Source organism: Saimiri boliviensis, chromosome 2 (genome assembly GCF_048565385.1).
Source record: "Saimiri boliviensis isolate mSaiBol1 chromosome 2, mSaiBol1.pri, whole genome shotgun sequence".
In the NCBI taxonomy this organism is placed as follows: Eukaryota; Metazoa; Chordata; class Mammalia; order Primates; family Cebidae; genus Saimiri; species Saimiri boliviensis.
In genome coordinates, this window is record NC_133450.1 from 175175785 (window position 1) to 175192891 (window position 17107).

General features: G+C 38.2%; 2 long non-coding RNA genes across 2 annotated transcripts in view; both read left to right on the forward strand.

The window, feature by feature from the left end:
* LOC104651417 (uncharacterized) overlaps positions 1-17107 on the forward strand; it is a 207517-nt gene that overhangs the window by 93839 nt on the left and 96571 nt on the right. The gene's annotated exons all lie outside the window — the stretch shown is intronic.
* LOC141583738 (uncharacterized) overlaps positions 7205-17107 on the forward strand; it is a 36363-nt gene continuing 26460 nt past the window's right edge. Inside the window, exon 1 of the long non-coding RNA XR_012516598.1 lies at positions 7205-10184. This is a non-coding gene — a long non-coding RNA (uncharacterized LOC141583738). The remainder of the gene's footprint in view (positions 10185-17107) is intronic.

Genomic DNA, 17107 nt, shown 5'->3' on the forward strand with positions numbered 1-17107 from the left:
ATATCGTTCGAGACTGCTGCCCAATCAAAAGATGTGATGCCACACCTCAGAAATCTTTCTAAACCTCAGCATTCTGCAGATTTCAAACAATTCCTTCCGAGAAAGAATGTAGAATAATTAAATTTATAAGATTAAAGTTATAAAAAGCATGGAGCCTATAATAATAACAGCAATAAGATAAGCTCTACATTTGCTTTTAAAACAATTTATGTGCGTAGATAGCCAACACCTTGTATTTTAATCCTTTAAAAAAATAGTTTAGATTTTTTGAATGCTGAGGCAAGGGGACATACCAGAACACTAATGGACACATTGGGGTTTTCTGGCTGTTGAAATCAAAATGTACAGGCATAACACTGAGGTACTGGAATAGCATTGAGTTCCAGTGACAGTTATTACAACTCAGCCCACATATCTGTAGTGTGTTAGCTTTTCTTATCAGAATTTTATGTATAAATATAAATATAAGTAAATTATTCTGTGAAATAAAAATGTAAAATCTTCTCATCTTTCTTATTAGTTAATATTGTGCTACTCTTTAATAATTTCTCTCAATTTCTCCATTAAGCAGATATTAGTAGGGAAGTATATATGGGTCAGAAGGCAGATTATTTGCTTAGTGCAATGCAAACCTGCTTATCAGCTAAGAGCAGAGTCCCTTTCATAGCATTGCCACCATATGGCATTGCCATATCGTGGAGGCCATAAAGAGGAATGACATAGTAAAGATTAATTGGATTTTACTTGGCAAGGTCAGGCACTTAGATGGCATGCTATAAAATGGCTAGAAGTGGAAAGGAAACCTGTAGCTAAAGGCCATGTCAAATTATGGAAGTGACTCTTCTTACAGTCCTGCCATCTGGTTTGGATTGTCAGGAGCAAAACATTTCATTTGCCCAAGTGAGGATGCTCTCTATATAGCTTTGGGGATGAGGGAGTCTCAGAAATAATGTCTGTAGTACTGTTGCACCACTAGAAAAAGAGAAAAGTTGGGCCTGACATGAAGAAAAGCATGCAGCAAGTCACTAAGACTGCTTTCCACAGGACCAGAGACCACTATCACCTAACCTTGCCTGTAGGCTGGGCATAAGAAGTTAAAGGGAAGCCAGTTTATACTTACCTACTCGTTCATTCATTCATTCACTCATTCTTATATTCATCCATTCAACCATTTGTTTATTTTTTGTTCATTTACTTATTTAATAAAAAATGTGTTTGGCATATCCTAGGTGCCAGGCATTGAAGATTTACTGTTATTGTTCCCAAATGATTGACAGTTTAGAGGAGAAAATGGAAGAATAAATAGACACTTGTGATGTAGTATAATAGTTCTCTAATAAAAGCAACATACATTGAATATCACTGAACATTAAATACCAGGGACATTGTTAGGAGTTATAAATTAATCTCTGCAATACATCTAAGATGGAGGTTTTACTATTACTCTCTTTAGGAGGAAATAGGGTTCTATAGAGGTTAAGGCCCACAGCCTGGAAGGAGTGAACAAAAAATAATTAGCCTTAGTTAGGCATTTTGACTAGAAGCTTGGGTCCTTAGCCACCTACTCATCAATTTGAAGAAAGATGATTGAAACCGCAATAGCTACATTGATTCTTGAAAGCAAATAACTCTTTAAATGAGGATATGTGTATACTGGTTGGGATATTGTGGGCTCATGATGACTTGTAGGCAGAGGCAGCTGTACATATGAAGATCATGGAAGGTATATCATCAGCGGAAATGAAATTGATTAGTATTGGAGGTTTCTGTGTATATTCTGGTTTTCTATTACTGCATAATAAATCACCCTAAAATTTAGATGCTTAAATAAACATAATCATTTACTTAGCTCATGAATTTGCAGGTTGTGAAGTTTGGCTGAGACAGCTCGCCTTTATTCCATGCAGTGTCTGCTGGGACTACATGAAGGAGGACCAGACAGCTGGAGCTCTTCATGCATCTCTGCTTTTGCATGATATTTTCACAAGGTCTCTTAAGCATAGCAGCTTCAGGTAGCAGAACTCCTGACATGGCAGCTTAGTCCTTCAAAGCTGTATGTCTGGAAAGAGAGAACCAGGCAGAAGCTATATTGCGTTTTGTGATCAAGCCTTGGAAATCACTAGTCTCTCTTATAACCATCTCAATTAGTTGAGATGGTTATAGGATCCTGCTCAGGCTCAGGAGGGAGCATAAATTTCACCTCTGAATGGAGAAGTGCCAGCATCCTGAAAAAGCCTGTGGGAACAGAAATACTGTTGTGGCAATTTTTTGAAAATCAAGTGTGATAAAGGCAGCATAATGTAGCCATAAAAAACAGATTTGGAGCATGATGCTCTTTGATTTCAACCATGAGCTCTATTACTTACTAACTGGATTACTTTGGTCAAGTCGACTCTTTTTTTTTTTTTTTTTTTTTTTTTTAGACGGAGTGTTGCTCTGTTGCCCAGGCTGGAGTGCAGTGGCACAATCTTGGCTCATTGCAACCTCCACCTCCCAAGTTCAAGCGATTCTCATGCCTCCGCCTTCTAAGTAGCTGGAATTACAGGTGTCCGCCACCACGCCCAGCTAATTTTTGTATTTTTAGTAGAGAGAAGGTTTCACTCTGTTGGCCAAGCTTGTCTGGAACTCCTTACCTTGCGATCTGCCAGTCTTGGCCTCCCAAAGTGCTGGAATTATAGGCATGAGCCACCGTGTTCAGTGCAAGTTGTTTGACTCTTGATTCTCAGTTTTCTTATCTGTAAAATGAAAGTAGTAGTACTAATTTGCAGAGCTGTTAAAGATTAAGTAATATATATAAATTCCTTGGCATAAGGGACTGACAAAAAGTAGGCACTTCATATACAAAAGGTGTGATTATTCATGAACCAGTAGTAAGGTACAGAATTGGGGAAGGAGAAGGGGCCAGTTAGTGGGAAGGCTTTTGTAGCTATTAATAGTAAGATGGTAAAATAATAATAGTAATAATAACCAAAAGTTACTAAAAATTAAATACAACACTAAACTCCTTTAAAGGTGTATCTCATTGAATCTTAACCACAAACATATGAAGCAGGACTAATGTTATCTCATTTTGTAAATGAGGGAATGTAAGATCAAACAGGTTAAGAAACTTTCCCAAGTTGGTAACTAGCAAAGACAGGATTCCAACTAAGGTAATGGTCTTATCAGGAACCGTACTGTAGGATAGTCTGCATTTCGTGGTAAAGGGTATCAGACGCCACTAAAACTTTTTAAACAGGGAAGTCCTATGTTCAAATTTGCTCTTTAGAAGGCAGTATGGAGTGCAGATCAGATGCTGGCAGTAGGGACATCAATGAGAAGACATTGCTCTGATTCAGTTGAGAAACACTGAGACATCTGAAATATCGAAGACATCAGTAGTGTGGGCGATGTGAAAGTGGTTCTAAGAAGCTAGTGGCAATCATCCTTCATTACTTACTGGGTGTGGAGAGAAAGAGAAGCAACATTGGTAGCCCTTAGTCAGCTCTGCGTGCAGGCACTGGCATGTGCATTATTACCCAGGGCTCTAAGTGGAGAAACAAAACAACCCCAGGGTGTCTTCAAACCTAAAGCATATTTCCTAAGCCTTTGCGCTCTCAGTCTAGACTAAAAACAAACAAAGTAGCCTCCTCTGAAATGCTGGAAACACTCCCCACTTGAAACTCTCAGATCTCTTACCTTGCAATTCTAGCTTTCAAATTCCAAGCTGAGCTTCCTTTCCCACACCCCAAGTCCTTGTACTAGGGATTACAATGATCATTTGTGTGTACTAGATGATTGTTCCTTCCATGTCAGGGGCCTTGGAACGAGTGACCTAAAGCTGCTTTCTCCTGTCCTGACTTCCCCCACCCAGTACTGCAACCAGATATACAATTTTCTGGTCTTATAGAGAATGACTGACTGGTCATTATAGTCTTCCAAAAGGATGAGATTGGCCTCATGATATGGTCTTCAGGCAGCCAAGGAAAATTTCCATATGAGGTACTTGTTGATGGTATTATTTAGTTTCAGGTGAACTTCCTGTGGAGGAATATGTTCTCAGAAGGGCAATATGTTCTCAGAAGGACAGAGAAGGAATATATTAGGTAAGGCATTCTATATCTCAGATAAAGAACTTCAGTGAATTGCAGGGTCAAGGTCTAAGAAACAAACCAGCCATCAATGGGAAAGTTAACTAAAATGAAGAACCCAGCATACAACCCTAAATCCTGGTTTTTCTTACTATGAGAATATTAGTCTTGTTTTCTTAAATTGAAATAATTTCTGAGATTAAAAAGAAGTTGCCTTGACTTTGTCTGATAGATGTATTTTTTGGTTATATATTTGTTTGGGCCTTCTATCTCTCTTACTCTGTTTTCTTTATAATAGAATTAATCTCTGAAAAGTAACTTTACTGTATTCTGATGCTCCATTTTGAATAAGTCAGTGCTTTTCCCAGTGGGCTCTGGACATTGGTGTTTGATTAGACAGCTTTTGTCTATTGATTGTTTTAGGTAGACTGGGTACTCCATTTAATTCAGTGTTTCTGACAATAAATCAGTTGAGAAAGGAGTATTACTCTTAATTGTTTGAACGCTTGCCAATGCACATTGCTTGGTCATTCAATAAATAGTCATTGATGAGATCGAGCACATTCGGGGAGGTATGGCCATAGACATTAAATGATTATTGACTCTGCCTTCAGCTGTGCCAGTATTTAAGTTATAAGGTAGTTAAGCTACACCAGTGCACACTCATACAGTTTGGTCACAGTCCTACTTGAGGATCTCAAACCTAGCTTCCCCTAACAAGCAGGGAGGCTTAAACTTGGCTTTGCACACTGAATTATTCTTTTAGAAAAATACCTCATGTGCAACTCAGCCTTTCCATTTACAAAGAAACGTATTTGTGCAGTTTTACAATTTAAAACTCTCCCAAGTTGATTACATTTAATTGTCTATTTCCAATGAAACTCACTAAATTGGTAAATAGCAATGAGTGAATAACTGATGAGGTCATACTTTCTTGTCCTGGACTACTACAAACACCACTGAGCAGCAACAGGTTAGAATATAAAAGTTAGGCAAGTGTTTAGTTTTTGTTCAACAGCTGTTTTGCTTGTTACAAAGGCTCCCAAACCACTGGACATTAGACCAAACCAACTAACCAACCAACCAAACAAATAAACAAAAACAAAAAACCTTCTCCCCAAACTGAAAGACAAAAACATAATTTGATAACCTAAGCTACTCTTTCTTTATTTAACCTTGAATTTATGGGATTACTTTTTTCCCTAGAAGGAAAACTCTCTTGGGACACCTTTAGCAATTTAACATTTTCTAAGCACTAGAGCAAATAAGAGGCAATCATTCTTCAGTCATAAAGATAAGCCAAGAAATGAAAATGCTTTTGCAGGTCACGTCACCTGACAGAAACTTTGGACTGGTCCTTTCCTGGTTCAAGAGTTCAGCCATAAGACCCACTTTCCCTATCAGCTGGCTCAAGCTGATAAGGTCCTGAAGCAAGCAAAGGTTCTTTATGAGCTTTTATTTAATTGTCCTTGCCACATAAGGGTTGAGGGAAGTTACTTCATGTTGGTCTGTTTTTTCTTTGGAATACATCGGTGTCTCCCCTAATTGGATAGAGTAAATAGAATTTGGTTAAACACTTTTCATCTGTACTAGGCACAAATTCCTAGTGCTTAGTACAGAACTTTTAACCCTAATAGGTGTCCTGTGAGTACTTATTGAAGGAATAATGACAAAGTCTGCCTTAGATTGGTGACTGGCTAGGGAGAAACATGGTTCCAAGAGAAGAGTAAGTAAGAGCAAGTGTTATATTTTATGCCCATCAAATGTATAAGATGCTGGTGATGAAGGTGAGAGTGTGACTGAGGCTGAGTTCTCTGAAATTACATATGAGATGTTATCTGCCATTCAGTATTAGCTGTGTCTGTCTTTTTTCCAGGAATTTGGCCTTAAAAGAGATCATTCAAAATTATTACCCAAATAGTGATTTATCAGGCTTGTATTGTAGGGAAACTTTAGTGGATTGCAACTGCTGTGCTCCTTTGAAGAGAGCTGGTACAAGATTTTCCAAACCTAATCCTACTTATTTTCCTTTCCACTCCCAATAACCTCCCGTCTTTCCTTCTATTTGGTCTGGTAAACACCAATAGTAGGACCCTTTCTGCAGCTTCCATCCTAACTTGTATTCTAGTCTTGACACTGCAACAAACTCATTGTTACCTAGAAGTCAATTGACATCACTGAATGTTAGCTTCTTTAGCTGTAAATAAGTAATTGAAAGAGGTGATGGTTAAGGTAATTTACTAATTTTACAATTCTATGATTTTATGCATAGATTCTAGTTAGTATTGCTTTAAGTAGATACTTAATTCACTATTAGTCTCTCTACTAAGATATATATATATTAGTTGATCATTTTTTTTCCTTAAAGGCTGAACTGAATTCTCTGATACAGGCCACTAAACATCCCATCCCATATTTATCAGTATGAACACCCACTGGGTGCCTGTTATTTAACTAGGTAGAATTCTTAGCTGTGATTGAGAATCTAGGTATCTCTTCTGGTACTATCACTTAAATGAGTGAAGTTTCAAAACCATTAAGTTGACCTTTCTAATATGACTGTGAATTTAATGTAATTTCCCAGAAGTCTTGGAATACAACAGTGTACACAGATGAAGGTATAATACTTTTTGGTATTTTCTTCTTGCAAGTGATACAAATATCTGCATGTCATAACATCATCATAATGGATTCCATCTTCTATTGAGAGCTTAGTATATGCTAGACGCTGTCACTAAACATGTAAGATCTTGTTTTCTCAAAATGATATAGTTATTATGATTATTTTTTGTGTTTTGAAATCAGTGTATAAGTGTATAAACCATACATCTAGAGTTTATAGAAGAATCAAAATGCAAAAATCCTATACACATCTCTTGTTTTTTTTTTTTTTTTTTTTTTTTTTGGAGACGGAGTTTCGCTCTTGTTACCCAGGCTGGAGTGCAATGGCGCGATCTCGGCTCACCGCAACCTCCGCCTCCTGGGTTCAGGCAATTCTCCTGCCTCAGCCTCCCGAGTAGCTGGGATTACAGGCACGTGCCACCATGCCCAGCTAATTTTTTGTATTTTTAGTAGAGACGGGGTTTCACCATGTTGACCAGGATGGTCTCGATCTCTCGACCTCGTGATCCACCCGCCTCGGCCTCCCAAAGTGCTGGGATTACAGGCTTGAGCCACCGCGCCCGGCCGTTGTTTTTTTAAAAATACAATTTTACCTGTCCTTAGATGCCTCTGTATATCATCCCCAGTCTCATCTCCTTCCTACCCCTGAAAGTAATCACTATCCATATTTTGTGTCTAACATTACCTTGTTTTCTTTAACTTTGCCATCTATGTATGTATCCCTGGATGATACATGGATGGCATAGTTATACTTGTTTTTATATTTGATGTAAATGCAACCCTGTAGTATGAATTTTTTAGAACTTGATTAATTTATTAGCATTTTACTTTGAGATTCATTGATAATGGTGTGTGTAGCTGTAGTTTATTCATTGCTACTGCTGAATTAAATTCCACTGGATGACTTTGCTACAATTTATTCTACCATTGGTAGATATTTGGGTTGTTTCCATTTTATTTTACTTTATTTTTTGCTGTTATGAATAAGGTAGCCTTGAACATTCTTTCATATACCTGGCATGTATATGTATGTAGCTCTTTGTTGGTTTGCCTTTCTGTCTTAAGATGCACTCGAAAACTGAGGCCCAGAGTCACCAAGCAACTTGTTTAATGTCAGAGTGAGTTGGTGGTGAGGCCAAAGTCTGAACTCAGCAGTCTGTAACCACTGCTGAGTTCAGGATAAGTTTTTATCCTTAACCACAATACTCTATGAATTCTCATTTTAAAAAGGAAGGTCTGGAGAATTTAAAATAACTTCCTAAAGAGCAGAGATTCAACAAAGCTCAGTCTGACTAATGCCTTCCATTTAAAAAAAAAAGCACCCAAAACACATATTATGATTATGATTCTATTTGTGATGTATTAAGCAATGACAAGAGAATGAGTTCATACTTGGCACTATTACTTCTTTCTTATAAGTGGTCAGATGTCACGATGTGAAAACTATGAATTTCACATTATCCATATATATTTGATGTAACATTTTTCCTTTAGGAATATGAGTAGAAATAAAAAGAAAGATAGGTTTTTATGGTGGAATATATTTTTTTTCTGTATCTTTTTTAGCCTACCAAATCTTTCTCACAATATGTAACACTTATAAATGCATTTAATTTCAGTGCCAATTTAAAAAATTCAAAAGTAGATAACAAGTGAGACAAGCACTCAGTAAGTGTTTATAATGTGACGTTTATAAATTATAGGCTGCTAATCAAGATAGCATTAACAATTTCAAAGTGTTTGTATGAACAAACCATTTTGGAAAGAGTGTTTGGGGTGGCAGTGAGCAAAAGCAACCCAGTAACTATGGCAGTTAATGTTAAAGCTCTGATTTTGACATGAAAGTCATAAAAATGGAAATCCTGCTGAATCACAAGTGTCCTGGAGAAACTTGGATGGGTTTTTTAGTTAGAAGTTTTTCCCACCACAGTCAGTATTTTCAAAGGACAACAAAGTAAAATTTCTCTCTTATGTGAGTCATAGTTCTGTTGGTCGTAAGCAGCTGAAACTCATCTGAATTACCAAGGTAAGAGAAGAAACATATCGGTTCATGACATTCAAGAAAAGGACTGAAAAATCAAACCATTTTGAAGGACAAGGATACAGGTAGACTCTAGAACAACCAAAACTTGGGGTTCAACCACTGTTGTGGACCTCTCTCCAACTCTCGCTCCAGCTTTTCTCCCTGGCTTGACTTTCTTCTCTTTCACTGTAGATTGGCTTCTCCCACATGGCAAGAAACACTGCTGCCAGCACTTCCCGAGTTCTATATCCTACAACGTCCACCACTGGTGATAGATTAACTTATGGCTCTTCTAGTGAAAAGTTAAAAATTACCTGGGGAAAGTCTGATTATCTCAGATTGGAGATAATGCCCATCTCTGGACTAATAAACTATTTTGTGGGGCTGACGGGACTATATAAAAACATGGCTGTTTTCTAGGAATCACTTGGCTTGACTGAAAGAACAGCATTCTCAAAGGGAGTGTAATTAATAGAAGCTGGTAGAATGGACAGATAAAACAATAATTCTTCACTGTATTGCTCAAATAATCCTGCTGACATTTTTAGTATATTATAAAGAGATTTCTAAAGTGTTTCCAAACCATTATAGCAAAAATTAATCTTATAATACTTTCTTCTTGAACTATGTATAATTTACCTGAAATACTTTCCAAAAAGCAATCAATGTGAGAAAATGAGAGTACTGTTTTCTTAAAAAATGAATAAAAGCCCACAGGTTCAGAAGAAAAGAAAATGAGGTAAGGCCTAAAATAAATCATGCTAAGAAAGCTAAAATTCTAGACAAAATCACATCAGCAAAACTAGAAAGTGCTTCAGTTGACTGCTTGCTGTTTTGTTAGGAGGAGGGGTGATGTGATAAAAATCGTGATGAAGTGAGAAAACTGATGTATTAGTTTTCTATTGCATTCTAACAAGTCACCACAAACTTAGAACCTTCAAATAATGCCCATTTATTATCTTAGTTTCTGTGGTTCAGACATTTGGGCACTGTGTGGCTTGGCTGGGCTCTCTGCTTAGAATCTCACAGGTCAAAATCAAAGTATTGGTGGGAGCTGCAGTTCTCCCAAGCTGTAGCTTGTGCCCCTTTTAAACTCTCAGGCTGCTGGCATAATTTATTTCCTTCTCAAGCTTTCTCTGTGATTCCCTCCATCTTCAGGCCAGCAATGGCTTGTCAAATCCTTCTCATTCTTTGAAACTCTCTGACTTCCCTTTCTGTCACAGCTCTCTAACTTCTTTTCTCTTCTGCCACCAGCAGAAGAGGCTTTTAAGAGTTTATGGGATTAGATTACATCCATCTGGATAATCTTTTACTTAAAGGTCAACTATGCTATATAACATAGCCAATCATAGGAGTCAATGATGTCTCATCACATCTGCACATTGCAGAGACGAGGGATCTTGGGGATCATTCCTAGAAATTCTGCCTGCTACAGCATGGTTTCTAAATTGAACTCTAGCATATATTTGGTAAGTCTCCTAAGCCTCAATCTCGTTATTCATGAAAGTGAATTTTAATACTCTTTGCCCTGCTTGTCTCACAGGATCTATGTTAAGTTCAAAATGTAATAGCATGTCAAACAATGTGCAACTCAGTTATACAAACATTACCATATCTCATTAGGGATACAAAGCTCTACACACTTAAAGATGGTAAAGGCATGTAAAAATATGCTATTGCTTTTATAATAAATGTGTTTCTGTTGGCTGAAAATTTCAATATCTGATACAAATAGTTAGCTTTCTATTTTACTTTTTTTAAATTATGCAAGACCTTGTAATCACAAATCTAAAAATTACATGCTACATGCAATTTTTAAGGCCAAATAAAAATTTATAGAGTTATTTTAAAAGAACTCCATAGAATCCAAATAAAAATCCATCGAGTCCTTTTGAAAGGATCCAACCACATATATCAACTGAACTATACATGTTACCAAAAACAGTGGAATCTTTTCATATTCTCTAATTGGCCTTTGAAATTTATGGAGCGTCAGGAATGCAAATGAACAACTTCAGACCTTGATTCCTCCCACCTCTACTCCCACTGTCACAACCACTTCTGTCATGACCTAGTAATTCTCAGAAAATTCCCTCTTATACCTGGTGAAGCTTCTCCTACAATCACCTGTGACTCTCCCTCTTGATCTTGGATCAAATAATCCTAAATACATTAAATATTCTGATTCTTCCTGTTCCTTAACTGTATCTCTACTTGAATCAGTGTGTTAGTTCAGGTCCTCTGAGAGAAAGATGCTAAGATAAAATTAGATGTGTAAGAGATTCGTTGAGGAAATCCTTGTGGGAGAAAATGGATAGGTAACTAGAAGAGGCTGGGTAGACTGTCTGGCTACTATGTAGGACTCACCCCCATGAAGGAGAAAGGAAAGAAAGGCAAAGAAGAAAACTCCTAAGATTTCAATTTTAAGAAAGTTTTGGCAAAGCCAATTGGGAATATTCAAGGCAAAGCTGCCCTTCAGAAGAGTCCTGCATCTTTCAGTAATAGACTTACTTTAGTACATCTGCCTGTGTTTAGTAATTGGCTGGGAGCAGTCAGAGAAAGCATGGACTCAGAACAAACTTGGTGATGAATTTTAGAGGCAGCAGCTAAGACCATCAGTCTATTATTATCCTTGCAGTAACTGTCATAATTAGTATCAGAGCAAACCATTTTTTTGTGTGCGTTCATGAGATAACGGTCTTCTCTTTCCTGTCTTCAAGAGCCATGTCATTGAAAGAGCTAATCATTCAAATTTATGCTGCATTACTGCCTAAATACTTTCATGTATCATACTTTATTTTAAAATACTTTATTTTACCTGATGGTTTTCAGTTAACCAAAATTCTCTCTTACCATCCTAGTTGCCCCTTCTGTCTTTTCCTTAGAAACATTATTGTAATAGCTACAAGATGGTCTGGATCCTGAACCCCCAATCTTCAATAAGCACCAAATGGTGATTATAGATTCCAAATTGTAGAGATATATCAAAGGAATCTTCATTAGTATACACCAGTGTTTGGACTCCAAATGCTTTTGTGTCTGAGTCACAAGGACTCCTCTTGCTTGGTGGCTTAAACTTAGGCTGAAGAAGATTTATGTCATGTTGTGCATGACCTCTTTAGTTTGGTTCTACTTATTCTTTCAAGGAGGGAAGAGTGAAGAAGGTGCCCCTTAGTGAGCATATTTTGTACAAAGGAAAACAGGGTACTACCACTTATGCCAGGATGTATGCATTATTCCTGAGAAAACTGGGCTATATGATCACTGTAGAGTCTCTCAGGAATGAGGAAGACATACCTTTTACCTCACCAAGTACATGGAAATAAAAACAGCAGGGAAGTGATTCAAAAGAGAAATATGAAAAAAGCAATGCAGAAAGATAGACACTTTAGCCTTTTTTTTTCCCTCAAAACTTCACACTCCTTTTCACTCTGCTTCACGTATGCTGCCCTAGTTCCAGAGTGTTTCCTCTCCTGGGTGAAGATGGAAACAGGTACATGGGTCAGCAAGGAGTGGGTGGGACCTGTGCTCCCATTAAGATTCTTCCAGAATAGTTTCTCTGTGATTATCAGCTTGGATCACATGTACTTGTGGATTATTGTTGGTTTTCTAGGGTAAACAGGGCATATTGTGTTGGAGGACGTATTTTATGTGTAACAACTTGGGGAATTATATATATATATATATATATATTTTTTTTTTTTTTTTTTTTGAGACGGAGTTTCGCTCTTGTTACCCAGGCTGGAGTGCAATGGCACCATCTTGGCTCACCGCAACCTCCGCCTCCTGGGTTCAGGCAATTCTCCTGCCTCAGCCTCCTGAGTAGCTAGGATTACAGGCACGTGCCACCATGCCCAGCTAATTTTTTGTATTTTTAGTAGAGACGGGGTTTCACCATGTTGACCAGGATGGTCTCGATCTCTTGACCTCGTGATCCACCCGCCTCGGCCTCCCAAAGTGCTGGGATTACAGGCTTGAGCCACCGTGCCCGGCAGAATTTTTTATATCAAATAAAACTCAGATATACAATGAATTAGGATATAAAATCTATCTGAATTTTGTAAGTGAATCATGAGAACTCAAAGATACTTAGTCCTTGGGAATACCTTATACTGCTGTTCAGATCCCTTCAGCTAAGCGTGATTATTTACTATTTTCAGCTATTAGTTATGTCTTGTTGAAAAAGTGAAAAGAACTGCCCAATGAATTAGAATGTGTGCTCAACATTCTCTTAGCTCTTTTGTCTCATTCCAAAACTGGATCAAATGATACTGGACATAATCAACTTCCTACTGTTTTGACAACCATCTGAGGAGACTTTTATAATTGATAATCTGGACTAGATTACCCATTGTGTGATGAGACACAAAGCAGTCTGGACTCTCCATGATATGTATATCTGTTTGGTACACTCAAATGGATATAAGTTTGAGTAGATACGGAGATGAGCCAGGGTTTATTTCTTCAACTGGTATTTACTGAATGCTCCTATTTGCCACGAGCTGTTCTGGAAACTGTGATATGGCAATTAACAGACAAAGCATTTCCCTCACAATGCATGAAAGACTGGACAGAAAATGAACATACATACAAACTAAGAAATAAGAAAACAAATAAAAGTATTCAGATAGTACTATAACTACTGGGATGAAAATCAGGCAGGAAGGGAGATAGAACCTGCTTGGTGTGGGAGACAGGGGTAGCCTCTCTGAGGAAGTGACATTTGACCCGAGACCTACATGAGGGGAAGGAGACAGTCAAATGAAAATGAGGGAAGTAACAATGGCAAGTACAGAGAACTTGAGGCAACTTGGCCAATTGGAGGGACAGAGACAAAGCCAATGTGGGACCACAGTGGACGGGAGGGAGTCTGCTTGGAGAAATAGGCAGTGCTGAGACCATAAAAGGTCCTGTAGGTCATGGAAAGACATTTAATTACTATTCTAATGACAGTGAGATGTTACTGGAGAGTTTTAAACTGGGAAATGTCATAACTGTCCAGATGTAACCAAACAGTAAAACTGTTCTTCCTGAATAACTTGGCTAAAAAGGATATTATAACTACAGATGTACATGAAGATTAGGCAGAACATGGAAGAAAGGCCTCAACTAAACTTGACCTCACATAAATATGGGAGGAAGATCAAATGGGAGCTGGGAGTGTTAAAAGAATGTAAGAGGAATGACTTCTAATAATGAACAAAACGGCTATATTTTATTATGAAGAAAAATGTTATGCATCTTAAACATGCAGAAGAAATTTTTGTTCAAAAGACTTGAAAATGTCTTGGGTTTACTAAAATAAACCCTTTTTTTTTTTTTTTTTGAGATGGAATTTCACTCTTCTTGCCCAGGCTGGAGTGCAATGGTGCAATCTCCACTCACTGCAAACTCTGCCTTCTGGGTTCAAGCGATTCTCCTGCCTCAGCCTCTTGAATAGCTGGGATTACAGGCATGTGCCACCATGCCCAGCTAGTTTTGTATTTTTAGTAGAGACGGGGTTTCTCCACATTGGTCAGGCTGGTCTTGAACTCCCGACCTTAGGTGATCCACCCACCTCGGCCTCCCAAAGTGCTGGGATTACAGGTGTGATAAACCTTTTAAGATATAGAAAATTCATGTATTTGGAGTTTAATTTCCAAAGAGCTCAGACTTCTCTGTATATTATATGCTATGAAATTTTATTTTTAATTTAACCTACTTGAGTGCAAAAACACAAAGAAGCTTAAGGAATATAAACAGCCATTTAAAATGACCATTTAAATACATTCAAAATTAAGAATATCAGCACAGTGTTTCTTTGATAGGACAACCCCTCCTCCCAGGGTGCTTAAATAAAGGGGGGAATCTTAACCTGAAATTGAAAACCCTGAAATCATGTTTCCAGGGAAAGAAGGGAAATAGGAAAAACAAAAACAAAAAGGAGCAGCTCATTTGGAAGCTCATGGAAGAGGCAGAGGGGAACTCATACATCTCTGGACTGGTTTGCCTTAGCAAGTGAATCATTTAAATAGGAAAAAACAGGGGGCTGACTCAGCTTGAGCAAACTCTTGCTATCCCCTGCTGAGGTCCTCACTTGGTGTGGTCCCTGCCGCTCTCCGACCTTGCTGCCCTCCTCCTTTGTCACTGTGGAGAAACAGGAAGGAATGTTTATTAGCAAGACTGACTGGGGTCACACCCAAGGCAATTTCAGATTTTTACCTCTCCCGGCCCTGGGAAGAAGTTCAAGGATCAAGGACAAGCTCCTGGTTACAGTGAGAGGCAAGTCCAAACCTTTGAAAAATAAACTCACAACCAGCATTTGGCACAGGCCTCTGGAGTTTACCAGAATGTGTGTGTCTGTGCGTGATGTTCATTAGTTCCTCTTGCCGATCTAATGAGATTTTATGTCTTATAACAGTGAGGCAATTGGAGTCTCAACAGGGGAAGGAGCTTACCTAACACTGCAGGATGGATACCACTTGGATCCTGACTTTCTGACTCCTAGGATTACGCTGTCTTCAGATAATCACATGCCTTCTTGGCAGATGTTTCTAACAAAGGAGAGAGTTGCCCAGGGTGGTGCTTTGCTGGCTCCCTTGTCATGAGCCATTCTCTCAACATTGCCTTTTAGTTGCACCACACAGTCACCTTCAATTAGCTGTGCAAATAGGCTCACTCTTATGCTACATGCACTAAAAGTGAAAACGGGGAGAAAGAAGTGAGAGAGAGAAAGAGAAAGGAGGGAGAGAGGGAGGGAGGGGGAGAGAGAGAGAGAGAGAAGAGAAAAGAAGGAGGGAGGGAGAGAGGGAGAGGGAGGGAGAGACAGAGAGAGAGAGAGAGAGAGAGAGAGAGAGAGAGAGAGAGAGACTCATATTATGGCATGTTCTTCGCCCCACCCCACTCCACTCCCTCTCAACAGGAAGAAAGTACCCAAAGAAAATTATTGCTATGAAGGGCACAGCCAGCTAAATGGGTGTCACTTAGTTTGAAAAATCTCAAAGATGTCAATAAGCCACTCGAGACAACAAGGAGCCTGTTTTTCTGTCTTCATTCCTTCTCAGTCCTTGGCTTTTGGAAGAGTAACTTTATGGAAGGAGAAGAACCTCTGTGGAGTGAAAAGGTTTATGAACTTTATCCTCTGTAACAAATCGTGACAGTTGTTCCATAGGCTGATGGTTTTCCCTCTATCTTTTCTTTTTAACAGCTATATGCCTCACAGTTTAGACTTGGAGTATAAGTAATAAGAAGAATAAAACATAGTCCCTTAAGCATATTCACCATAAGTTAGCTCAGGGCAATTCCAATGCAAGTATGATCTGTGATCCAACAGGTGAGTGACTTTGCTGCTGAAATTCATGTGTGATCACAGTGGCCTTTGCTTTTTAGCATGCTCTAATCCTTTTGTCCATTTTCATCACATGAACTGCTGAATATAGGATTGTTTAATGGATGGGGAGATATCATGAAAATTATTAAATAAAAAGTTCTTATTTAGGAGTGCATACCTGCCTATCTGACCATTGTCCTTTGGCAATTAGGATCTTGCTTTCAGAAAGTGTGGGCATTGGAGTCAGGCTGCTGGAGTTATGAATCATTATGCTATCATTTTTTGTTTTTGCTCTGTGACATTAGGAAAGTTACGTAAAACTTTGTGCCTCAGTTTCTTCTTTCAATATGGGTATAATAACTGTGTCTGTCTTGTAGGATTATTGTGAGGCCCAAGTGCAATAATATATAGTATACTATGCCTGTGCCTGGCGTCTAATAAGTATTCATTAAGATTACATGAAGATGATACAGATATATCTTAACATGTAATTATGATTTTTCTTATGCAAGACCAAGTATTCCAATTTAATGGAGTTAGGCAAACACAATAAATTCATTGCTCTTTCCTTTTTATGCTACTTTCTTTGAAGAGGCAGTCAAGTTCCATTTGACTGAAACTTTTTAGCAATGTATATTATGCTGACTTTACTCTCATGTGCCCTTGGGGCTATAATTCATCAAGTTAGGGGAGCAAAGAAATGTGTTAGTGAAAGAGAAATGAGGAAGAACAAGGAAGAAAAAAGAGTCAAGACCTCATTCACTGCCAGTATTTATTATATGGAATGATGACCATCCTTCAGAAGTGTTTGTTCTCTATTGCACTGTAGATATGGAAGAATTATCATTGCTCAATTGCTGTCTCAGTCACTTACCTGATAGAATTTGGGAGATATGGCTATTTCAGGGCACATTTGACATAAAGTGATATTTTTGGATGAAAGCTTTCATCATGAGTGCCAGTCTGGGTCAGAAATGATTGAAAGCTGTCGCCATCTATAGGCAAGTTGTTTGTAGTAAAATATTTTCCCTCACTGCATTATGTTCTTAGTGCCATTTATCAAGCAGAGTTCTTCAGTGGGCT